The sequence below is a fragment of the Aphelocoma coerulescens genome, chromosome 5 (assembly GCF_041296385.1).
Source record: "Aphelocoma coerulescens isolate FSJ_1873_10779 chromosome 5, UR_Acoe_1.0, whole genome shotgun sequence".
Taxonomy (NCBI): Eukaryota; Metazoa; Chordata; class Aves; order Passeriformes; family Corvidae; genus Aphelocoma; species Aphelocoma coerulescens.
Window position 1 is genome coordinate 64,985,046 of NC_091019.1, and position 25,419 is coordinate 65,010,464.

The window sequence follows — 25,419 nt, forward strand, 5'->3', positions numbered from 1 at the left end:
GAGATGAAACCTTGGCATGGGAGGTTGCTTGTCTCCGAGGGCTGTTGGAAGAGGAGCAGAATTCCTTGTCTGCCTCAATCCACCCACGCAAACAGGAAGGAGGCCGTGCCAGATGATAAGTCCAACTTACCATCCAGAGTAAGTAGATGCCAGAGAGGATTGTTTTCATTTCCATGGGATTTCTAATTAAGGGACATGCTTTAACTGTGTTTTCAATGGCTGAACATCCAAATGAGTTTGATATGAGCAATTTGTCTGGCAGGATAGATAAATTCATACCAAAGCTAAAGGATTTTCCGTTTAAAATGGGTACACATCCTTAGCTGCGAATTGGATCAAACATTCCTGTAACTAAAGAATCCCCTTTATGTAACAACTGCTTTTTAACCTTCATTCTTTGCACTTTTAATGATCAAAGTCTCTCCTGATTTGTCCCCAGTCATTGCCTCTGCCAAGTGCTTGTTTTTTTCAGAACTCTCAGTCTTGTTCCAGTTTGATGAATGAAGGGAAATGTCTATTCCCATTTCTCCTGTCCCACCCAGCCCTAATGAGCAGTAGCATTGTCTGACTGACTCCTGGGGGAATTTGCCACCTGCACAGTGGCTGGGCTGGGCTGTTGCAGCTAGATTTCTTCTGATCTTTGTTTTCTAGAGATGTGATCCACTGTCTTGAGAACAGGTAGAGAGGGAAGGTGCTGGTGTCTCTCTGTCATGGGGAGATCAGTGCAGCATGATTAGGCCACTGGGTGCCATGTGTTTCATAGAATCATAGAGTCCCAGACTGGTTTGGGTTGAAAAGAACCTTAAAGATCATCCAGTTCCACCCCCTGCCATGGGCAGGGACACCTTCCACTGTCCCAGGTTGCTCCAAGCCCCGTCCAACCTGGCCTGGAACACTTCCAGGGATCCAGGGGCAGCCACAGCTTCTCTGGGCACCCTGTGCCAGGGCCTCCCCACCCTCACAGCCAAGAATTCCATCCTAACATCTAATCTAAACCTACTCTTGGACAGTTAGAAGCCATTCCCCCTTGTCCCCCTGTCACTCCATGCTCTTGTAAATAGTTTCTGTAGTAGTTTCTGGAATACTGGAAGTCCATCCAGTTGAGAAAGGTATTGCTTTGGCTGGGGACATGCTGCCTTTTATCGTGTTCACAGAAATAGATCAAAGACACCCATGGCCAGCAGAGGTGATGTGGGCAAACATTAAGTGGGTTTGTTCCTGTAGGAGTCCTAGTTTGAAACTCTCTTGATAACTTTGCCAGGTTCAGCTAGAAAGGCTCTGACATTTAGTGCTGGTTAATGAGAACTTTGAGCTTTGAAGGTTACAGGATTGCATGTTCTCCCTTCCCCCCCATCATCACATGGCACCATTCAAAATATGTCTGAGCAGAGAATACAGTTATTTTTGGTACTGGCCCAGAAACTTATCAGGTGAAGTGCAATTAATGAATCAAGTGCCTTAAAATATCTGCCCAGAAGCAGCAGGTACTCTTTTGGTGACTGAGTACAGGAATTTCATTCAGAAGAACAGCAAAAAGCTTTTCTTACATCATTTCTTCACAGTGTATTTATCCTGCTGCTTCCAGGGATGTTGTATTTTTGCTGTACCAATACAAATCTGTCTTACCTTGGCAAATCACAAGAGTGGAAGATCTGTGTGTGTGCAGTGGGGATTCAGCTGAAATCTTGATGGGATTTGCCTGCTCCAAACATAACCACAGTCCAGAGTGCTAGGAGGGGGATGCACAGAATCATGGAATATCCTGAGCTGGAAGGGGACCCACCAGGATCATTCAGTCCAAGTCCTGGCCCTGCACAGACACCCCAACAACCCCACCCTGGGCATCCCTGGCAGCGCTGTCCAAACACTCCTGGAGCTCTGGCAGCCTCGGGGCCAGGACCATTCCCTGGGGAGCCTGGGCACTGCCCAGCACCCTCTGGGGGAAGAACCTTCTCCTAATATCTAATATTTCTAATATCTTAGCTGGCTACTGCGGTAGCACATGATAATTTGGATGAGGAGAGTTTACACATGTGGGAAGTCCCTTCTGGAAGAAGCCTCCTGACTTAGCCTGGGAACTGCAATTGAGAGATGCTATCATAAAAAAATACAGCCTTTATCTCCCAGTGGGAAATCTTCCAACTTCCATTTTTTCTTAAACCTATCCACCCTTTTGTAAAATACATATATTAAAAAATTAAGAACTTCCCAACTGAAGTCACATTTCTAAATATGATTTTAAAATTCATGTACAGTTTTGGTGGTAAATGGGCAGAATTCCAATCAAGCTATCACCACTGCAATTAAAGTGATTTCCTGGCCCTGCACAGACACCCCAACAACCCCACCCTGGGCATCCCTGGCAGCGCTGTCCAAGCACTCCTGGAGCTCTGGCAGCCTTGGGGCCGTGCCCATTCCCTGGGGAGCCTGGGCAGTGCCCAGCACCCTCTGGGGGAAGAGCCTTGTCCTGATATCCAACCTAAACCTCCCCTGGCACAGCTCCAGCCATTCCCTCAGGTCCTGTCACCGATCACCAGAGAGCAGAGATCAGAGCTTCCCCTCCACTGTCCCTTGTGAGGAAGCTGTACCCACCATGAGGTTTCCCCTCAGATCTCCCCTCAGATGTAGGTTGGCTTTAGAGCTTGTTCCCTTTGTGCTCTTCTTTCCTGGGTCATCAAATGCCAGAAAATGTAGAGGAGGAATCTATGACTTAAATTCAGAGGAGAGCAGGACTAGTGCATGGACTGGGGAAAGGGAAGATGGGAGCAAGGAGTTTTCCAAGGTTATGCTTAAAGAAACAGCATGAGGAAACTGCACAGGACTTACAGAGGGATTGAAAATAATGAGTCAAGGGAAACTGAGAGTGGGTACAAGTAATGGGATAGAGCCAGTTGTCTGGGAAAGGAGAGACAGAGCTTGAGACAGAAAATTGGGTGGGGTTAATAAAATCAGGAATGTATGGGACAGAAACAATCATCTGTGGTGATAGAGAAGAGGAGGAGGAAGCAGGGACAGTGAAACACTCTGTGTAGAGAGGGACATTTATTGGACAAGGAGTGGGGACTTTCTGGCCAGGCAAAAGGAGACAAAGTGTTATAAAGGGAAGTGTGGGTATGAAAATGGGAACTCGAGGGCATTGACTCTGAGAGGAGACCAGCACTGGCATGAAAGCTACAGGTGGTTCTCAAACAAGATTGAACAGAGTCAGACTTTGGGACAACTGTGGGCAGATCCATGCCTATTTGTCCCCAGGCTGGAATGAGACCTAGAGCCAGGGGCACACCATCCCACCATATCTGAGTTCCTCTCCACCTCTGCTATCCATAAAGAGCATGCCTAATGCCAGTGTGAAAAAATATGGACTGAGCATAGAAAGAAGGTGTGTTCATCATGGCCTGTGCTCTGGGAGCTTAAGGCAGGGGCCTAAGTTTGACCTGTGCATTTTTGATAGTGTGGAATGATTGAATTTACAACTGTACTAACATCCTCTGAATGCAGTGTCAGGGAATAACACAGAGCAATGGGTTAATGGATTATGCTGTGCTGAAGGGAACAACTTTAGCAGATAAGTAATTAGAGATAACAAAGCTGGAGAGCACAGGGCTCCTAGGTCGTGGCTGAAATACCCGCATCTATTAGTAAAGCCAAGAGGCAAGGACTGTCTCTGTGCTCTTATTTGCTATAGTACAGATGTTTGATAATCCCAAAAGAGGTCAATGCTCCAGTGCTGGGCACTCAGTACTGTTAGAGGAAGATGGTATTTGCATTAAGGAGCCTGCAGTTCAAATAGACAAGGCAGACAGAGTGGGAGAGGAGCAGGAGCACTGAGAGGTAAAGCAGGTGGCCATGGTTAGCAGCAGAGCTGATTCCTGAACTTCTGAATCCCAGTGCACTGGTGTGTCTGTTAAATTGTGCTGCTGTTTGTGTTCTTACCGAAGCCAAAAGGATGTCTGAGTAAATGCTCAAGGCTAAAAGCACTATGGGATTTCTGCCCTAGAAACCAGGATCCAAAATGGGCTGATTTTCCTTTAAAAGGAAAAAGCAAAGGGTCAGTTCCTATTCTGAATGGTCCTGCTGCCACACCAGCACACACTGAGTGCTCTGTATGAGAAGAAAAATCCACTAAAATGTGACTACAGCCCTTAGTCCAGGAGGGAGATGCAGATGCACTGAAATCTGTTTATACTGGCTGGGAAATACACAGGTTTTAGCATGTCCACAGCACCTAGAAATGTCCTCAACACTTTGCACAACAAATAAATTAAGTTGTTAATTACTTTTTCTGAGGATTTATATAATGCAGTGTTTGTCCTACACAAGGAAAGTTAGGGCAGCAAAACAGAACCATGGAATCTCAGAGTAGTTTGTGTTAGAAGGGACCTTAAAGACCATCTCTTTCCAACCCCCTGCCATGGGCAGGGACACCTTCCACTAGACCATGCAGAAACTTTTATTGCAGAGCCCACAAAAGCAGAAACAGCAGGGAATACCCCAGCAGTCAAATTTCACACCAGGTTTAGCAGGAATTCATCTGAGTCATTTTGCATAGAAATCTCAACTCCTCTTCCCTCCCATCAAAAATAGCTGGAAGTGTCCATACAGTTCAAGATTTGATTCTAGGATGCTGGTCATTTAAAAATAATGAACGTTTAAAAATGAATTTAAGTGCTTAGTTGCCTCCCCATACAGTGATGTTTGACTGACAGCAATAAACCCATCAGAAGAAGCAAATCTGGGTCGTTATGTCACAACTGAAACGAATATGATAATATATGTTCTAGTTGAGTTTATTTAGGACATCCTGCTGCTAAAATCAGTCCACAGAATGGTCAGATTTCATAAAGGTCACATCATTGATACTCAATGATACATTTATTTAAGATTTCCTCTCGGTTTACTGGTGTAAATGTATTGTTGATTTTTCACATACCAAGCACTGTTGTTTAGTCTCAAGGGAATTTTTGTTACGAATTTAACAACTGTGACATATTAAAAAGCACATTTAAGGAAGAAATTAAGCATTGTGAGGATGTGACCAAATGTTTCCATGGTGTTTTGCCAAAATGTCACTTAAATGCCTGGGCAATTTTCATTAGAGTTGCTCTTTCAGAACTCATCTTGCCCACCAAAAAAGTAAATAAATCTTGTCGACATCAGTAGCAGGCAGGCCTTCAATGCACTTACCAGAAAAATAATTTCCAAAGTTTTATTTTAATTTTGGAAGCTCCTATCAGCTCCTGGGTGATGCACAAGTCAGTTCTGTGTGTTGTGCAGTTGATGGGTGAGGAGGAAGTCGATGGCTCAGAGTGTGTCAGCAAAAATGTTCAAATGAAATGCCTCATGTAGGCACCTGCATCTCTAATTAACAACTGGCCCATAATGTCAGGAACTGATTTTCAGGAAGTTCTTTGTTCTTTGAGAGTCAGGCCCCAAAGTGGGCAATGAAAAATTGAGACCTGAAACATCGATGATTGCTTCAGGGAAACTCGAGCCTGATGTCAAAGCAAATTGTGAATGTGCACGTGCAAGTCTGGGAAATGGTGTCTGTGCTGGTTTTTCTATAATTCTTATTGCTTTTGTGAAGTTACCGAAGTGAGATGGGTGCAAGAAGCTGTTTCTCATGCATGATTTTCTATGAAGTTTTTGGGAAAAGCTGGACTAGTGATAGAATTCATGCCTGGGAGATATATCCCCCAAATTAATCTGTGTTTTAAGTTAAGTGTTTTAACCCAGAATAAGCTTTCTAGATCTGTTTTTCTATCTGTGGGGGAAACGCCACAGCCTAAAAGCTCCATACGTGATTTTCTCCTCTTTGAGGTCTCAGGGAAGAGAAACGCAGCTCCACGGAGGTGGGGTGAGCTGAGTTGCCACCTGAGCACCATCTTCTCATCACCTTCCACCTGAGCACCATCTTCTCATCACCTTCCTCCAGCTGCCTGCTCCAGGGGTCACACTTGCTCTGATGCTCAGACCGGTGGTGTGAGGAACAACGCAGGCTGTTTTCTGGTTAGGATGGCTTAAACCTGCAGGCTTAGCTCAGGCTGGGACTGATGGCCTTGGGCTGAGTTCCTGGGCAGGGGTGTGGAGGGAAACCCAGCCGAGGGGCCATGAGTGCCCTCAGGGCCCTGACACAGAGTCACAATGCTGATGCAGATCTAGGGAGCAATTTGGGAAACAAAGTGATGTTGTGGACCTTACCCAGCTGACTCACTTTGAGATGGTTCAGATACTGAAGTGCAAACCAGCAGTGCTAAGGGAGCAGAGCTCGGTGACTTTCCTCTCCCACAAGCAGGACTGGGCACTCTCCCTCCTACAGCGGATTTTGTTCATTTAATTATCCCTCAAGGCTGTGATACTATACGTCCACAAATCTAATTTCTTTCCTTTTTTTTCTTAAAGCCATTAATTGTCTCAGTTGTAATTAAAAACCAAACGTGTAGGAAGCACATTCCTGAGAATTACGACTGCCAGAGCCTCTCCGTTTCTTCAGTTCTCCCCTGAGAAGAGCCTGCTCCTGCCACTGGCTGGAATGTGTTTATCAAGGGCTGGATTCATATGGATCAGTTGTGGGGACACGTGCAGAGGACTGGGATGCCTGAGGGAGGGACAGCGAGGCAACAGCTCCTTGTGACAGCTCAAGGGCACTCTTGTGATTTGGATGCGCTTCTTTAGCTGTAACTCATTATGGGGACATTACCTTGCTTACCTTGGCAGCAGCTGTGACATTAAAATGTATAAGACGTTACCAAAGGAAGTACTTGGCAAAACTTTTTCTCTGCTTCCCCTGACAAACAACAAATCCTCTCAACAGTGGTTGGTTCCGGCTGTGAGTCACTAATGTCTTTAGAAGGATGTGCTCTCCCTGCACGGGGCAGACCACAACCAGCTAAATTAAACCAAGACAGGGTAACCTTTGTGGTCAAGGGGCACAGTGGGGAATTCCCAGATGGTTTCCTGATATCCGTATATTATACATCACTGCTGGTCTTCGTGAGAGCTCTGCAGGAGCTCCCTGAATTTGGGCAGGACAGATTCTCCGGTGCTACAAATTGCTGTGGCCCTTTGGTATCTGTGCAGATAATCTGGTTTATACCAGCTGAAAGCTCCTCTTTAGGAGTAGGCCCTGGTTTCAAATGTTAATGAAAAGGTGATTTGGATGGGATCCTGAGCAACCTGATCTGAGTGGCATCCCTGCCCATGGCAGGGGTTTGGAACTAGATGATCTTTAAGGTTCCTTCCAACACAAACCAATCTATGGTGATTCTATGATTTAGTAATTTCTGGTAATTCTGGTAGTTTAAGTGAGGTATCTGATGTGGAATTCAAAGGGGAATTTGAGCACCCCGTGGTTATCTGGAGATAAAATTTAATCTTTGTATCTGATAGGCCATTTATGAAACTTTGATTTCCACTTTTGAGATAACCTAGTGCTCAGGAACTTTTATATATGACCCAAGCTGTAGAATAAGTTCTTTATGCTACTTCCAAAGAGAAAATATGGTGAGGATGTGGGATCCTGATGGGTTCAGAACAATCCACAGGAAAGGTCTGCATCTTGGAGAAGTGAACCTTCATTCCTGGGTGATGCAGTAACATCTTAGCTTGTACGGCTGATTATACAAAAATATTTATTTCAATGAAATTAATTCCAGCTCACTTTTAGTTCCTTCTTTTAGTATTTTTCCTTGTTCCTTCATTTGGCTGGTGATGAGGTGAGAGCTGCAGCGATGGCATGTAGAAATCCTCTTTGCAATAACATCACTCTAACAGTGCTCTAATGAGGAGCTCCATAAGGCTCTGTGCAGCCATAGGCACTGACCCACCAGCACTGGGATGTCGAAATCCAACTGGGAATGGCTTCACATCTGCCTGGTAAGGTAACAAAGCAATATTAACATTTTCATAAAATGTTCTGAAGTCAGTTTGGCTTGGCTGGCTGTGCAGATACTCAAGCCAAGGAGACTGTCCTGAGCGTGGTGTCAGCAGAGAAGCAATGCAGAGTAATAAGTGAAGTTGCAGGATCTGAAGAGACATTTTAAATAGGCAGTTAAAGTGGCAGAGCTTTGAAAAATCCCTTGTTTTTCTATCTGTGCCTACATGAAAAAGGTGTGAGAAAACCCTGCACACACCACTATACAGTGTAGGGACATCCTGATGTTTTCATCCTGATGCCCCCTAAGAAATTCATAGGAAGTTCAACCTTTATTTGGTATTTTTCCTGAAGTTCACCTCAACTCTCCAATGTTTAGAGAAAGTTGATGGTTGAGTACTGTGAGACAGTCACTGTGAGTGTTGAAAGAAGAGGTGAAGAGTGTACTTGACTGCAATGTGTGCATCACATAAAGGTACCAGTGGTGATTTTTAATCTAGCAGTGAAAGAAATAACATGAACTGATAGGTGGGAACCTGGCTAGGATCGTTTCTGAACAGCAAAATGTAAGCAAATAGCAACTCTGAGTGATTAAGCATTGCTGCATTTTACTAAGGGATGCCTTGAATGCTTCATCACTGAAAGCCTAAATAGCTGTGCAGGGAGGATACTGCAATTCAGCCACAGTTTAGTGGGGTCAGTGGAGGAATTAGAAGTTGAAATCCTGTTGCCATTGGGACACAAATTAATTAGAGTGGCTATAACAATCCCTTCAACGCTGATACTTTTTACTCCACCTGGGCTTGCCAGACTGAGACTGTCAGTGTCCTTGATAACTCTCTGTTTATGCCTGGACAGATTTTTATTTGCATGCTAGTTTGGGAATTGGTTAGTTGCATTTACATGTGAACAAGTATATTTGTTCTTCATCAGTCTTTGTTCTCCTATTTTTAAAAGGCTTACTCATCCCCTCAAAGATTAGCATCAGTACCATCTGATTTAGGTGACAGTTCTCACCCCATGAGCAGCAAGAAATTGAAATGAACTGTTTCTGGAATGAGCCATTGTTGATCCAAACTGTCCAACAAGTACTTGAATAACAAATATCTCTTACCAAACCAATGCTGGTTCATGAACAGAGAAACAGAATGAAGTTCACTGCGTTGCTTGTTTGCAAAACACAGTTCAGCCCTTTCTTTGCCAAAGCCGAACTATCAGGAACTAGATTCTTAACTGCAACAAACCAACTCAAGTCAATGACTTGGGTGCCGGTGACAATTTACATTAAGTGATCATCCAGCCTCAAAGTGCAGCGGGGCAGCAGTGTGAAAAAAACAAATGATGGGGAATGGCAGCAAAACATTTCAGAATAGCCAGAGACATTTCTGGCATAACTTGCAAGTTTGGTCTGGGTTTCTTTTTGCAAAGATAAGGTTTGGTTGGGGGGGGGGCAGGTGGGGGTTGTGGGGAGAGGTGTTGTTGTCTCTTATCTCCTGTTTCACTTACTGCTTGCAAAGATCAAATCTGAAGCTAAATTTGTAAGGAGGAATAATATTAGCACAAGTGATGCAGGTGTGCAGGTGGGGCGATGGACAGTCTTAGGAACAGAAGCTCTTCCTCTTGACAAGGTTCTTCCCCCAAAGGGTGGTTGGACACTGAACAGGGAATACTCCCCAGAGAATGGCCTCAGCACCAAACCTGCCAGAGCTCCAGGAGCATTTGGATGATGCCTCAGACACATGGTGGGATTCTTGGGGATGGTCCTGAGGAGGGCCAAGGGTTGGGTTGGATCATCCTTGTGTGTCCCTTCCAGCTCAGGATATTCTGTGATTAATTTTTGCTCTTCTTTGTACAAATCAGTTCAATAAAGATTATCACTTGCAGGTAGAAGAATTGCTGTGCTCATGTTGCTGGGTCATCGCTGTTCCAGGAACACCGTCTGACCAAGCACATCATATTTTCCACTGCATTTGTGTTTATGGGCTCCGCTGGGAAACTGGCTTGAGTATAAAAAAACCCAGAGATTTCAAATGTTAGAAATTGAATCATTTGCTTGATCTTCTCTTCTGTGGTTTGGTCATGGGACAGTTTTACAAGGAGGCGTCATGCCCAGGACGCAGGAACACTGTGAAATGCTAAATTTTATCAGACCAAGGGAGCACTGCGTTGTATTCTGCACCTGTAATGTTTGTCATGTTTCTCTTTGGATAAACTTTATAGGGAATTTTGCCTCCTTGAACTCAAAACAGATCTGAAAGGAGCCAAGCTTGGGTTGGCTGTTGTGTGTACTGGTGGGTGTTGAGTTAGTGCAAAATCAAACAACTGTATCAGGAGGATTCAGTCATCCAAAACACAGAATCACAGAATCCTTTAGGTTGGAAAAGACCTTTAAGATCATCGACTCCAACCATAAATGAAACAACCTGAGGAGTAAGGCAACTAAAATGTTCTTGCTTTAAAGTGAAAATGGGTCTCTGCATGTGTAGAGGTGTGAGGGTCTAAAAACTGAATGGGTGATCTGTGGACTCAATTGGGCTAGAGAGGAATCTTAATGGAGAAGTTGCTCTCCTGCCAGAAGGGCCAAAAACAGCCTTCAGCACTAAGCAACTTTCCATTAACATTTTTAAAGCTAATTTGCTATCATTTAGCACATTCATTTAGCTACATTCATGGCACTTGGAAACAGGAATTAAATAAGGCCCGTAATTAAGGGTTATTAGCACTATTTACTGCCAGTGTTGTAGTGTTCAGAGGCTCTTCTCAGGTTGATTTTTTTCTCTAGCTTATGCAAATACATCAGAAGAAGCAGTTCTCCAAAATATTTCCGTTTAGGAACACTGTTAGCGTTAACAGAAATATCCCCCAAAGTAAAGCAAAATCTCCTTTTTAATGCACAGGTGATACCAGCTATGCCAGCCACTTCACTTTCTGCTCACTTGCTACTCTTGTTTCATGGACGAAAAAAATGTAAGTATGAGATTTTCAAATTACTTGTGCAGCAGGTGATGCCAGTGGAAATGTTTTGAAAGAATTAATCTGTAAAATTGTGTAAATGTCAGGGCAGATAGCGCATACTGTGTTAGTGGTTTGGTGAATCCTGTAGCTGTTATCTTGTCCCACATGCAGGAAGCATTTCTAGTAAACTTCTGTGGAAGATAGGAAAAACCTGGAACCTGGCCATAGTTTTAAGCCATCTGAAAACAAGAATATTAGTGAATAGCTTCTCTGGCATCCTGTTACATTTCAGGAGTCCTTCAACGTCTGTAATTGGGAATAACCTGCCTCACTCCAACCAAGCCACAGCAGTTGAAGATTTGGCCCACGAGATGTATCCAAAATACTGCAAATTCCTACAAAAAGGAATTCTTTGTCCCCATTAGCATTTCAACACACACTCACTACAGAGATCTCACTGGGGGTAAAGCATTAAAACCCTTTCAGAAGTGGTTTAGTTGGCTAATTAGACAATAAGCATAAACCTGATGCATCCAGCTGTACAAATAAAACGTGACTTTAAAGTTTAATGCCCTGAGCACAGAGTAGTCGTGAACTTGGAGCCAAGAGGGGCTGAGAGGAAGGTGGCTGGCTTACAGCTCGGTAGTGGTGTGTCTGAAGGCTGAAACCTTCGGAGAACTCAAAGAGAGTTTATTTTAAGTGTAACTAAAAGGAACTAAGTACCAGTTACCACAAATAGGGTGATCTTTATCTTCCTCTGTTGGCTTGTGCCGAGGGAAAAAGAATCTTAAAAGACTTGTGGCAGCCGCAGGCTTCCCAAAGAGGAGATCTCCCTCACATTGCTGACATGTCTCTCATTTTTTGGGTGCTACCTTAGCGCTGAAGGAAATTAAGAGGTCATTTTAATGCCCCCTTACGCCCTTGGCTCCTGGGTAGGTGTGATCAAGTAGCTAAACACATAACTGACATTTCTCCCCTCCGTCCTAATGCATCCATCCTGCAATTGTGGAAGGAAAATTAGGCTGCTCTTGTGCAGTTTTCCACTTTGGCTATCTGGGAGCAGCACCTGTAAGCGCTCACTTCGAGGGATGGTTAATGTGCTAATTACCCAGGACCCAAAAATGCAAGCTGTAAACAAATGAGGACTGTATTTATAATCAATCAATTTTATGACCTTCTGATGGTGATGATATCAGTGGAGTTTACATTGAGAGCCCTTTTACTCCTCCAGGGCAGCTGTGCCCTTATGTTTTAGTTACAGCTCGAAGAAGATTTTGCTAATTTACTTTATGGTAGGCGTACTTAAGAAAAATATTACCTTCCCTAAACAGCTGAGCCCGTTACCAAGTCTCATTTTTAAATAATGAAAACACATGGACTGTCAGTACCTTCAGGGTGTATTGTCAGGTGACGAGCTGTTTTCCAAACATCCATGGCAGAAAGTAATGACTTCAGAGCAAAATATTGTTCTCATTGGTATAAGTTGCTGTGAGACAAATCCCACACCCTCTGATGTCAATGGAAAGACTCCATTTGACTTCAAAGAAGGCTGGATCAGGCCCTAAAAGAAATGTTGCCATCATAAAACACCAAAAATACTTTATGGTTTTTATACATTTTAAAAATGCTCTGCTCGCTGGTGATCTTCCGTGCAGTTTACCTGGCTACGTGTAACATGTAATTTCTGTGTTTGCTTTGCAGTGGATTTATGAGAGAAGAATGTCCATAAAGCCTGATTTGTGAAGTGTTAAAATGATGTCCTGGAAAGCCACACAATGCCAAGGTATACAAGATGCCCTGTAATACCTCAGCCCCAGCAAGGCTCTCCAACTTTTCTGATGTTACTAAATTCTCACAAAGAAAAACAATGTTGCTTAACTGTAGACAGATGTGTTAAAAATAGTTTGATTTTGTGCCCCTGTTCTTTTATTGAAATTGCTAGCTTTTTAGTAAAAATTCAGGTCGGATTTCAAGGACAGAACTACTTCATACATTTCCCAGAGCTTTGCTGGGGTGGTTGCTGGTTTGAGTAACTTATAAAAATGGGGCAGGATGGGGGTACACTGTGTCCCCTCAAGCTGGAAGTGCAGAGATAAGCTCCAAACCAGTACCAGATGCAAGTTATTCTGCATCATTCCTTTCCCTCATCATTGTACCCTTATTTACGTGTGGGTTATAAAAGAGATTTGTTCCTTAGGGTTGTGAAGGATGTGGCTCTGCAGAGAGGGTGAGAGTCCCATTTTTTTTCTGTACCACAACTCCTATGATCAGATGCCTGAGAGGACTATGCTGGACCACGGATGAAATCAGTCATCCAGAAGTTTATAGAACCATAGAGTCATTAAGGTTGGAAAAGCCCTGTAAGATCATTGAGTCCAACTGCTAACCCAGCACTGCCAAGCCCACCACTAACCCACGTCCCCAAGTGCCACATCCACACATCTTTTGAACGCTTCTAGGGATTGTGACTCTACCTACTCTGCCTCTACTTCCCTGAGCAGTTGGTTTCACATCAGCTTTTGCTACGGAGCTGGTGAACAGCTCTGCCTCCCTGAGATCTCTGCTGGATGGGCTGAGCTGCTTCTGCCCATGGGCTGGCATTGACAGGGACAGGACACAGTGGCCCCTGGGGACATCCCACTCCCCTGGGCTGCAGGGATGCAGTGGGCAAGTGGGAGTGCCCACTGTGGGTGTGGGAGCCCCCAGGAGAGGGCCGCCCTCACCTGCCAAAGCTGAGCTCTTGTGGTCCTGCAGGCGGGGCAGGCAGTCGGCCAGACAGCTGGATTGCCATGCAGAGACAGTGTCTGGCCTTTTTAAAAGAGAAACTTGCTGGATTTATGTGCAGGAATGGATGTGGTCCTCCTGGAGCTGACGCGCTCTAATGAATGAGATGGGGAGTAAAATACTTTATACTCGCTATCAGGGGTTAACGACTCCTGCCCTCTCGGTTTTCCCCTGCTCATGTTTTCCCTCTCTCCCCCTCCTCCACGCCCAGGCCCCCGCTGTGTCTGTATTTTCCAAGCAGTGGCACCACCTGGTTTGTTTTCTGTGTCAGGTATATTACAGACTGTCTGTCAGAGGTTAACTGCCCCAGCCAGCTCCGCCTTTTCTCTTCTTGGACCTGGTCTAAACTCCCTCCCTGCCTGGCTGCCTCTGGTTAGGTTTCCCAGAATGTAATGGCATCTGGGGAAAGAAGATTTTTTGATCAGCTTTAGTTTCTCAGTAGGTGAACAGTCTGGTGAGGACGGTGGCTCTGCCTGCCCATGGTTTTGGGAACCCACTCAGGGTGCCCCCACAGCTCTCCCTGTGTGCTAGAGGCCTGAAGTTACACATCAGAGACTATTTTTGCCTGTTCTGCTTTCTAAAAAACCTCTGATGTGAATTTTCCTCTGTTGATGCCGACTCTGGCTGTGTCCCCAGTCCATATCAAAGAGGTCAATAACCCTCCCCAGCTGCCTACATGGAAGGGAAACTTCAGCCTGTGGCTCAGATGGAGCCCTGGGGTGGTTGTACAGGTGTTTGGCCTTAACCCTGGAAGAAGCAGGGCCCCCTGTTCTGGGCCAAGAGTGTATCTGGGCCCCAGAGAAAGGACAGAAATCCTGGCTTCTTTCAGGACTGAGGCCAAGTAAAGAGGAAATTTAATACAACTGTTTGAAGTTCAGCTGCAAAGATGATGGGATCAAACTCTTCTTGATAGTGGCAGGTGACACCGTAAGGGGGCAAAGGCCATGGATTGCAGTGTGGGAGCTTCATGTTGGACATTAGGGAAACCTTTTTTCCTGGCAAGGGCAAGACTGAAACAAGCTGCTAGTGGAGGAGTAAAGGAGGGAAATCTTTGTCCCTGGAAGTTTTAAAGACTCAGCTAGAAATAGATCATCTCACACATGGCTTTTCCTCAATGGGTACTGGCACAAGCCCAGGTACAGAGTTGCTCAGCAGTCTCAGGACTGTGTCTTCTTAACAGTCTCAAACTACACACAAATTCATCCTCTTGGAAAACTGAACACATTTTGCTGTAAATCTGAAGGGCCAACCCAAAACTGCCCCTTGTATCAACTCTCCAAACTGTAAAGGAAATAGCAGCATAAAGCTGCCATTGATGCAGCTCCCCTGGGACAGACACCTTGAATTGTACCTCCACAAACTATTTTGCCCTCAGACCACTGTCTCTTTTGTAAATGGGAGAAATGTCTGGATGAACAATTTTCATTCTCCTAGTAATGTGGTTATTGTCTGCAAGAATCCTTTCTCTGCTGATGCAGCAACTGGAAATTACGTGATGAATGACCAGCTGGATGGTCCCAATATCAAGGTGCTGTCATGCTGGCCTGGGAAAATAGGGCTTGTGTGTCCCTAGGTGGGACTGTCCATCCCTTAGCTGGATGTTTCCTGGGGGTCACTGTTCGCTGCTCACCTTCTGACTTAAAATCCTACAATTTTGCTGTGAAGTGCACAGGACCACCAGCAGCTATGTTACTCAACAAGAGCAGGATGTTGGATGCATAAAGTACTGTTTAATGCTAAGTACCATGAATAATCATGTCCAAGGCATAGCAAATCGGGCTCTGGAAATTCATGAGCACTTTTGACCTTCTTTCTGTGCCTATAAAATGGGAAATGTGTATATACATTCCCCTTGCCTATAAGATGGGCAATGTACCACTTCCCCGTTTTTCAGGGTGAATGGGAATTGATTATTATTGGGCAAGCACTAATCTATTCCACTGAACTGCTCTTTAGGAAAACCTATGGAGAAATTATTAATCCTGCCTTCAGAGCAGGGTTGGAGTTGCAAAAGAAGTTGTAGAGACAGAGTGTGTAATGAGGGCAGAGCAAAATACTGAGTAGCTGCTCATTGATTCGGGACTGTTCACTCTGTGAATTAAGATATGTAAAAGTGGTCTGAAATGATGCTGTAACTGAAGACCCCATCATGAGACATAAGTACAAGAGAGCTGTAGTGAGATACCTGCTTTCCTTAATTGGCTTGATTTTGAGGCTTAAATGCAGATTTTTTGAAAATTTCATTTTAATTGTGGTTCCTCAGGACAGAAAGCTTATGTTCAAACAAAGGTCTTTACCCTGGTTAGCCAGGAATTAAATTCCTTTTTGCTTTTCAGTGTTTTAAGGGAATGAATTCATAGAATGATAGAATGTCCTGAGTTGGAAGGGACCACGAGGATCAGTTTTAGAAGATAGTGCCAAAAAATGAGGTGCTTAACAATACACATACTAATGTGACTTCAGAGAAGGAATCAAACTGTAGTTTGGGAAAGAGCCTTCTATTTATACAGCTTCAGTCACTGAATCAAAACCGGTAACCACATCAGCTGTCCCAGAGTTCACAGTAAATACAAATGTTTGGATTAACAGACACAAGAATCACCTCAAATCAAATCTATAATTCAAGTGTATACATACAATACTCTATGAAATGTCAATAAACACCAAAATCTGAGTGCAAGGTATTAAGGTTGATTCAAGATGAGTAGAGAATCCCACATATTATGGGTCGAATATGACATACTGGAGTTAAGTTTCTTCACTGGAGCAGTAGGCAAAAGGATGGAGGTTTGTGATGCAGAACAGATGAAATATGGATCAGAACCAGTTCTCAGCTCGAAAGTACCAGCAGGACTAGGGCTGGTAGTAATAAACAATGCTGTTGTTGACCGGCATTTTAGATTAGGGTTGATCTTTGTGGCCGGAAATATTTTATCTTGGCCTTGCATTTGCTGCATTTTTTCCAAGTATTTCACATTGCCTGTTAACCTGTGGAACACCAGAGCATCTCCAGCATCACTGAGTGCCCCTTTGCCAAGTTCCAGGAACAGAAGAACACCTATCAAGAAAGGTTGTTTTGCTGGTATTCCCATGTGCACATTGAAATGCAAAGCATTTGAGAAAGAAGTCTGGGAACTTGGCTGGTGCCCAGTGGGGATTACCCACCCATTCCCTGTTTCACAGACCAATGGCAGGATGGAAATGGGAAGGTTTCCTGAGAAGAATAAGTTCCCTGGCTGGTTTCATACTTCTCTATGGAAGAGTAAGATCTCCCTGAAACGTGCATGGTACCAGATTATCTCCAGCCCTCTCTGTCCCAGGCATCTGGCTGACAGATCTTCCCTTCCACATGTAGGCAGGGGGCTGTTTCCCATCTCGTGGGGTTGTGGTGCTCTCAGTCCCCAAAGCACAAAGCAAGACACTGCTGAGCAAGGCTCCTGAGCTGCTGCTGCCTCAGCCATGCTGGGATGCTGAAGGGCATAACAGGAGACCATCTTTCAGGTCTAATTGCTACCCAGAGATCAAGAAGTGCAGTCTTATTTATATTGGCTGGTATTTGGCAGGAGTAACTGCATTTTTTGGGATGGAATACTTTTGCCCTGCATTTTACTGTAACTTAGAAGGGGAAGAGCTGTACCCCTTACAGTAGGTTCAGATCTCTTCTGCCTTTCTTTTGAGGGCTTGGCAGGCTGGGAGCTTCAAATTTGTCTCAACAACTGAGTTTATAAACTTTACTTCCAACCAAGTTTATCACCATGAGCTAAACCTGATGCCAGCCTGGGCAAAGATGTGAACCTGGAGGGTGGGTGAGTTCTGGCTGTTTTTCTCTGCTCTGCTTAGACTCCTGTGGATGCATCAAGGTTATTTCTTGGGTCACAGGCTATGCAAAAGTGCCTCCAGCCTGCATGGGAAGACAGCATGTGCTATAAAGGGGGAAAACAGACTGCAGGCAATCTGTTCAAAGCACTGCTCTCTGTGTTCCTGGAGGAGTATCTCTGGGGCATTCAGTATGCACAGCATTGGCAGGAAAAATCCCTTTTCCATACTTTTTCTTGCTAACTTGTTCCAGAGTCCTCCCAGGGAAAGACTCTTATTTATCTCAGTGGTCCTGCTGCCCTTTCAACTTGAATAACAACAGAGGCTTTTCCAGACACCCCTAAGTAACAAAAAGGTGACCCATGGACTGAACTAATAAACGTGTCCAGCCCTGTCTGAAGGATCAGACTTCAAGTCTCAGCTTCACCATCACTTTTGGTTACTATAGGCACTTAGAATCAGGGTCCTAAATTTTTCTCCCTTACTGTTATTTCTTTGCTACGTTTAACCAGCCTCTCATTAGTCTTCATTTAGATATTAATTTTTCATGGGAGCTAATTTTTTTGACCAACACAACCAATTAATGGTTATTCTTAGAGCTTGAGTGTAATGTCTTGCATGCATCTGCCTTTGATTACCAAGTTTCTGAGGCCCCCCTATTATTTTGCCTCCTCAGTAAAGCCTTAAAGGATGCTATAGTCACTGATAGCACAGCAAAAACTTCGGAAGTCTGGAAAAACAGAGTAAAAAAATTGCCAGGAGCTGGAGGTTTCCTTCCTGTGGCATGGTCAGTGCCTGCAGGAACTGGAGTTCAGTGACAATGAAGTGCTGAGGTTCTGCTGATAAATCTGAAGTCCTGGTCCCCACCACCATTGATCCTGATCATTCAGCTTTTCCTTTTTCCACATTTACCAGATGGTTGGGTAGGGTTGTGGGTCTAACACATCAAACCAAGTGGCTGGAGAAGGGCAGAGCTCACCTGGATTTGTTTGATGCCTGTGAGATCAGGGCATTATTTTGGAGCAATCATTTGGACTTCCATCTGCAGAAGTCTAAAGGAGCCTTGCAAGGCTGCCATGAAATTCATTTGCTTGAATTTTTCTCTTTCAATTTGTTCATTAGTTTTTCCTTAAAGCTCCTCATCTTTAGTAAACCCTTTTATCTAGCAAGGAGTAACTGGGATTTTGCTCAGGCTTGAGGTGATGGTCTTAAATTGTCCTAAACTCCTTTTTCCTAAGTGAAGAAACAGAAATAAGTAGGAGAACGGCCCTACATTTTTGGGGGGTTGAATGAAGGAGGAGCAAACACTGCTGGGAGCAATGTCTAGCTCAGGTCAAGTGGTGCAGAGCTACAGATCCTGTGCAGTGTTACCAGTAATCCCACAGCTGCTTCTTTTGCTGTATGAAACAACTTGCTGAGAAGTTAAAATAAGTCCATTTCATTACTAAAGCAAGGTTTTGGAGTTTTCTTCAGACAAGTTAGATACAGTTTTTAAACGATAACATTTCTGACCGAATTCTGCAGAGAAGGTTGCCTTGGTGGGTTGCATTTAAATAAGCAAGTCTTCACACATGTGATGCTCTCGGAAGAGCTGGATGGATAATTTGCTGCTGAAACTATTCTCAGATGGTCCAATGGCTGACAAAACCCAATAAAAACAGTTTAAGAAAAGATATTTTTAAAATTTAAAACAAAAAGTAGGAAAATGTTAAGGTAAAGAATTTTTGTTTTTTAATTTTCCTCTGAAGTTTTCATGGGAAACAAATAATGTCCTGAGTAGTTCCAGCTTTAAAAGTGTCTTGTTTGATGAGTTGAGAATACAGCAAGCAAAGGATTTTGGTTTGGATGGTTTTTTTCAAGCAGGCCCATGTTGACAGAGATTAACATTGGATAGAGATGAACAGAGATTCTCTGATCCATGCACAGATTTGGCAGATAAAACTTCCCCATAGCAGGAGAGTTGGAACTTCCCCATAGCAGGAGAGTTGGAACTAGGTGGTCTTTAAGGTCCCTCCCAACCCAAGCCATTCTGTGATTCCAAATGACTTTAGCCACTAAAGAGCTTAAAACTCCCAAGTAGTTTTTTCAACTATAGAAAGCCAAATGTATTTTTTAAAACCCAGATATTTTAAGTGTCTATAAGCCAGCACGCAGCTGTTGATTTTAACTTCAAGGGTGTATCCTGGTGTTTAAAATGGTCATGTTACAGTCCCCAGCCTGGGAGCAGTTGCACACAGGAGTAGCTTTGCTTGGTGTGGGCTCTTTGGTAGTATCTGCTCCAAGCAGAATCAAAGGTTGCTTGGTTCCTGCTCTCCACTCACGTGGCTGCACGCATGGGGCACATCCCAGAGGGAGCAGAAGGGCCACCTGCAGTGTGTCCCTCTCAGCTGAGCTTTCGGCAAATACTTGTATGTTTTGAGTCACCCTGCCCAGGGGGTTGAATGTTTTTACTCTACCTACACCATATTTTCTGCGTTTCAGACCAGGGGCAGTTTCTTGCTCTGCAGCAGGCTCAGCATCACAGATTTTAGCAGGGCCTCTAGGTGCTACCAAACTGCAGATATTAACAGTTTGCAGGCCTGGGCACCAAAGTTTGTTACAACACTTATTTATTACCACTCTCATATAACTCATTCATGGTAAACAATGCAGGTTTTATTATGTGTAAGTAATAGGAGACCTTTGCTTTTTCCACTAACAAACATGCCATGGGTAATTATTCCTGTATTAAAACGACATGTGGACATATTTGCGACATGCAACAGTTCCATGGCTTTGAAGAGAAGTATTATTCCAAACAAGGTTAGCCACCATTTATTTTGAGGGGCTCTTGCATTTCTGTGTTGGAAGCGCTTTGCGGCTTTCCTTGTCTATTTGATAATCATTAACATGTTCCGTCGTTAACCTTCAAGCAGCTTTGCTTGAAACTTTATATGCAGCTTCTCAAACATTTGCCTTGCATTGCAGACTGTGGTTTGCTGGGGCTGTTTTTATGATCACTCGTGGTAAAATCAGGAAGATGAAAAATGGGTGTGTATTTGAAGAGCAGCGTATCCAGCTTTCTAGGTCTTAAATTAGAGTGATGAGCATAAACACTGCAAACAGAGCTTTTTCAACTCAATTGCAATTATATTTGAAATTACCTACAATTACCAGTAACCACCTCAAAGCTAGAAATTAACTTTGTAGGCTTTGCTCCAGATGGATCAGCTGTTAAACGTGCTGTCCTGTGCAGCTGAATGGAGGGGAGGAAAGAGGGTGAGGAGGCGTCAGAATGGCAACTGTGCTGTCTTCCAGCTGAAGCAGAGCTTGTGCACGCTTTTCCCTTTGAAACAAACCCATATGCCACTTCTTGAGACATGGTTTGGGAAGCTGTGGCTTTGCTGACCCTTTGCTTGGGTCTAGCAGAGAGTCCTCCCTTCCTACGTGGAGCGTGGTGGGCTGTGCCGGCGGAGAGCAGGCTCTCCAGGTCTCCTTCCTTTGGTCAAGCCATGAGCAAAAGGTTACATTTATGGCAGCTCCACTTACTGCCTGACCAGATAGAAAATAGTATTTTCTAATTCTTTCTGCCTGATGGTTTCCTGCTGTTATTTCTTCAACTGATCTCTTCATAACTCATTTGGATATCTCTATTCCAGTTTCTTCCACAGCTGCTGTGGCCAGAGAAGTTCAGACTCTTCTGCCTCTTCTTCCAGAATCATGGCACAAGGATGTTGCCATGGCTCTGTAGCCACAGCCAACCTCACTGATTTTCAGCTGGTGGAGCTGAGGGAGGTATTTTGCCCAAAGCATCTCAGAAATGCTTGTGATTTCAGTTTCCAACATGACTCTGAGCTGGGGAATGAGAACGTGCCAGGACTGTCAGTGACAGCTTTAGAAATGGATTGTTTGCATAAACTTGAAAACAGTACAAGCATAAATGTATTTCCTTTGTTTAACTTTTCACTCTTGTTTACTCATCTCTGCTTCTAAAAGGCTTTGCAAGTAAACTCTGCAAATCTTTAAGTTTTGCGGGCATTAATGGGGGCTGGGAGTTCTGGGATGGCTCCTTGGCCCTGGGAGCTGAGGTGCAGAGCAGGGACATAAAGCTCTGATCCATGAGCCATCAGAACCAGCAGGATGATTTTTCCTTACTTTGCTTCTGTGCTGGGAAGTGATGTCTGAAAAACTCAGTGAATCTCCATGTGCTTCAGGGATGTGTGGGCAATGCAGAAAGTGACGTGGAAAATCAGGCAGGGTCAGGATTGCCTCAGAACAGCTGAGGAAAATAGAGGCTCCTATGGACTGAAGTGCTCCTTGCTAAAGAAAAACTATTTAGGCTGTGAGTATTTGAGGGAAACAACTGGGTTTTAGTCCTGTGTTTTTCAGTACCACTACAGTGGAGTCCTGGTCTATGAGCATTGGAGAGAGGGGAGAGGAACTCCAACTATGCAGCGATGAAAATCCAGGTCTCTTGTTGCCTTTCTAAATAAAATTGCTCCTCCCCTGCATTTATCTAGTTTAATCTTATTACTGCATGTACCTCTGTGCTGTCCTTGTTCTGCATGGATTTAAACTGGATGTCCAGGAAAGGGAACGGAGCTGGGGAAGAGTCTGGAGCACCAGGAGCGGCTGAGGGAGCTGGGAAAGGGGCTCAGGCTGGAGCAAAGGAGGCTCAGGGGGGACCTTGTGGCTCTGCACAACTCCCTGACAGGAGGGGGTAGTCAGGTGGTTATTAGGAAAAATTTCATCGCTAAAAGGGTGATCAGGCATTGGAACAGGCTGTCCAGGGCAGTGGTGGAGTCCCCATCCCTGGGGGGATTTAAAAGCTGTATGGATGTGGCACTTGGGGACATGGGTCAGTGGTGGCTTTGGCAGTGCTGGGGAATGGTTGGACTCAGTGCTCCTGGAGGGCTGTTCCAACCTTGCTGATTCTATGGATGCAGGTGTTGGTGGATGACATTTTACTGCCCAGTGGAACTACCAGCTTTCTCCTTAACTCTTACAACAGCTGTAGAACACTACAAACCCTTTGTCTTTCCACAAGGAAAGGGAGGACCAGGACAGCACACAAAACTCTTGCTTTGTAGCTCTTAGGAAAGGGCTGACATCCCCTCCCATAGTTACACACATCACTGGTCCTGGGGAATTTATCTTCTGTGATTGGTGCTCACCTGTGGGAGGCAGGCTCAGAGCTCAGGCAGAGTGTGGGGTATGTGGGGTACATTGAGCAGCCTCCAAGTCTTGCAGGGCTTTCCAAGCCAGGGCAGACCCGAGGCAGCTGTAAATGGGCTCTGGAGCACAGAGAATGGCGCTTTTTAGCTGGTGCCTCTTTTGGGGACTTGCAGACCTCTCCTGAGGGGTCCCTAAAAGTTAACAGGGAAAATGGTCAGAAGGCTCAGATGGGCTCTGCAGGGACCCAGGCTGGTGCTGGAATGTTTGCAGGATTTCTGCAGGTCTGGCATGCTGGCCATGGCTCACTCAGAAAAAAGATCTGCTCTTGCAGCACAGGCTCTGAACCTCTTTGTGAACATAAAGAGCTGCTTTTCTGGTGCAAGTGAATGGAGCCTGGCATGAACTTTGGCATGACCAAGTCCTCCAAGCACAACCACATATCTGATATGTCACAGACTCTTGTGTTAAATGAGCAAGAAGCTGCAATGAGACAACGTGAGGTTGTTGTTTTTAGTCTGATTTCCTAAAGGGAGAGAAAGATTAATGCAGCCATGCTCGGTGGGACTGTTTGGGTATGTGCATCCCTGCCCCCATCACTCTCTATCCATAGCCCAATTTCACTCACATGTGAGAGAATCTCAAAAATACTCAGTTTTAGCAATTTTTATGCAAATATATGGCCAGGCTTTAGAGAGAGTTCTAATTCCTCCTCCCAGCACAGAGAAAGCTAAGCTCAACCCTTACTAGACTAGAAGATGGCAGAGAGCAGGAAAGCAGGAAAAGGTTAGAACATGCTGTAATCTAAGTGGATACCAGCGAATCCACCCTTCAATTAGAGATAATTTTATGTGGCTTCTCTAGTGTTCAGCACTGTGGGTGATAATTTATCAAAATAATCCCTGCCCTCTTCTGACTGACACATTTTGATGCCACACTCCTTATAAAATAACAAATACAATTTTTACTTTTCCTTTCTCTTTTAAAGATGACCATCAGTCCCTTTTTAAAGGTGTCAGCAGTCCCTTTTCCAGACAAAAACCTTGGAGTAGGATATTAACCCAGTGGCTTCAACAAGGCAAGAAGGATTTTACACACCTGGTATGTCTGTGGTCACCCTGGACCTTTCCCTTGTCTCCTGGACAAGGGAGCTGGGGTACATGGTGCAGGCAATATACAGACTTTGGTGGGCCTCTAACCTTGTCAGATGTGTATTAGCACTGTCAGGTGCATAAAATTATTTGGTGTAACAGTGTGGTTGTTGTAGCTTTGCCTAACCCTGCATCCTTTTTGTTCCTGTATGTCACTACCACCACCTGCTCCTAAAGCTTGTCCCCTGCACGCTGGGTGAAGCCTTTCCAGGGCTCCATGCTGGATCACCCAGCGGTCATATGGGCCAGCCTAAGAAGTCAGGAAGACCCTTCTGGCTCCCCAGGGTTGCTTTGTTCTTGATTAGATTCCAGGAAGAGCTGCTTCTGAGCTTGGATTGTGCCTAGCATGGTAAAAAGCTGGGTTGCTATCACTGCTCGTGATGTGAAAGTGCTTTTCTTGAGCTGCCTGGTGGGTCCACATTTCAGCTTTGTTCAGTAAAACACTTAAGCATGTGCTTAAAATTAAGTGTGCTGCTGACTGGAGGGCTTGGACAATAAATATGCTACTGGAAAAGTCTCTGGACCATACATTTATTAGTCTGTCTAAAAGCCCTGTTATTTCTTCTTCACTTCTGAAGTAAATCACATCTTTCAAAAGCCACAGTTGTGGGTAAATGTCTGATTTTGATAGGAATTGCATATTGCAGCTATTGCTGATTTTAAATAAACTTATAGATGCTCAGTACATCACAAATGAGACCCAGCTTGGCTCCTTTCAGTGGTTTGGTGTTTTTTGAGAAATCTGTCTTTGAACTACCCATCTGCAGGTTTTTCTTTTTACTGTCTGTGTGGCCATCCTGCAATTACCTGTGGGTTTATGATCCTTCTCTAGAGAACAAGTTGGTTGAACGATAAAGATGGGGGTGATAAACTGGGGCAGGGTATGATATCAGTTACAAGTGTCATGTGAGTGTCCCTCCAGATTTACACTGCTGCAGCTTTGCTCTGGATCAGGCCTCAAGAGTTGCCATAAATGGTGATTTCAACAATTTTGGAGTTAAGTCTGTTGAATAAAAATGTGCCATCAAGGCTTGAGGGCCTTTGTGACTGCAGTGAAGACTGACTGGAGTGAGCAACTCGCTGGCAAAGTCAGTGTGAGGTAAATCTGTGGGAGTGGGAGGAAGAAACTAAGCCATGTTTTTAAAGGGTTTATGGCTGGCAATTTATTTCCTTAACCCCTGGTTCAGTGCTGGGCAACAGTAAACAGTGAAAATTAGTCTCATAGTTGCCTCTGAAATGAATTGACCATGCAAAGAAAGGCTGTAACTCCCCAAAGCAGCAACAGATTTTGGGAACCTGCTTGAAATGCTCTGAAATGGTTGGGGAAATTGAGGTGTGTGATTAAGCCTTATTGGAAAACTGGATTTCTATGAGGTGGAGGAAGAACAGATCTTTAAATCATTGTTTGCTTGTTCAGAAATCCCATCTCTGATTATTCCCATGTGAGGTCACATGTTCAGTTTGGTGAAAACCCTGGAAAATAAACAAGTAGAGATGAATTCAGGAACTGAAGTGAGCACAGGCAAGTCAATGAGAATCAATGGTGCTGCTCAAATCTGAAATCAGTGCAGAGCTGGGCCTTAAATCAGCTATTTTTAGCAGTCAGTGGCGCAAGAGCACAATCAGTCTATATTTACATCAGATAATATTTGTGTTTACTATGTAATTACATCGACCCTTTTTACACATATA

General features: G+C 44.4%; 1 long non-coding RNA gene across 2 annotated transcripts; it reads left to right on the top strand.

Moving 5' to 3' along the window:
* On the top strand, positions 1-24,376 carry LOC138110931 (uncharacterized). Of its 2 annotated transcripts, none has more exons than XR_011151164.1 (5): positions 1-138; positions 10,768-10,837; positions 12,527-12,608; positions 23,565-23,677; positions 23,905-24,376. It is a non-coding gene; the product is annotated as an uncharacterized lncRNA (long non-coding RNA). The 2 variants fall into 2 exon arrangements; XR_011151163.1 differs by lacking the exon at positions 1-138 and adding an exon at positions 10,577-10,634.
* Positions 24,377-25,419: the final 1,043 nt, after the last annotated feature.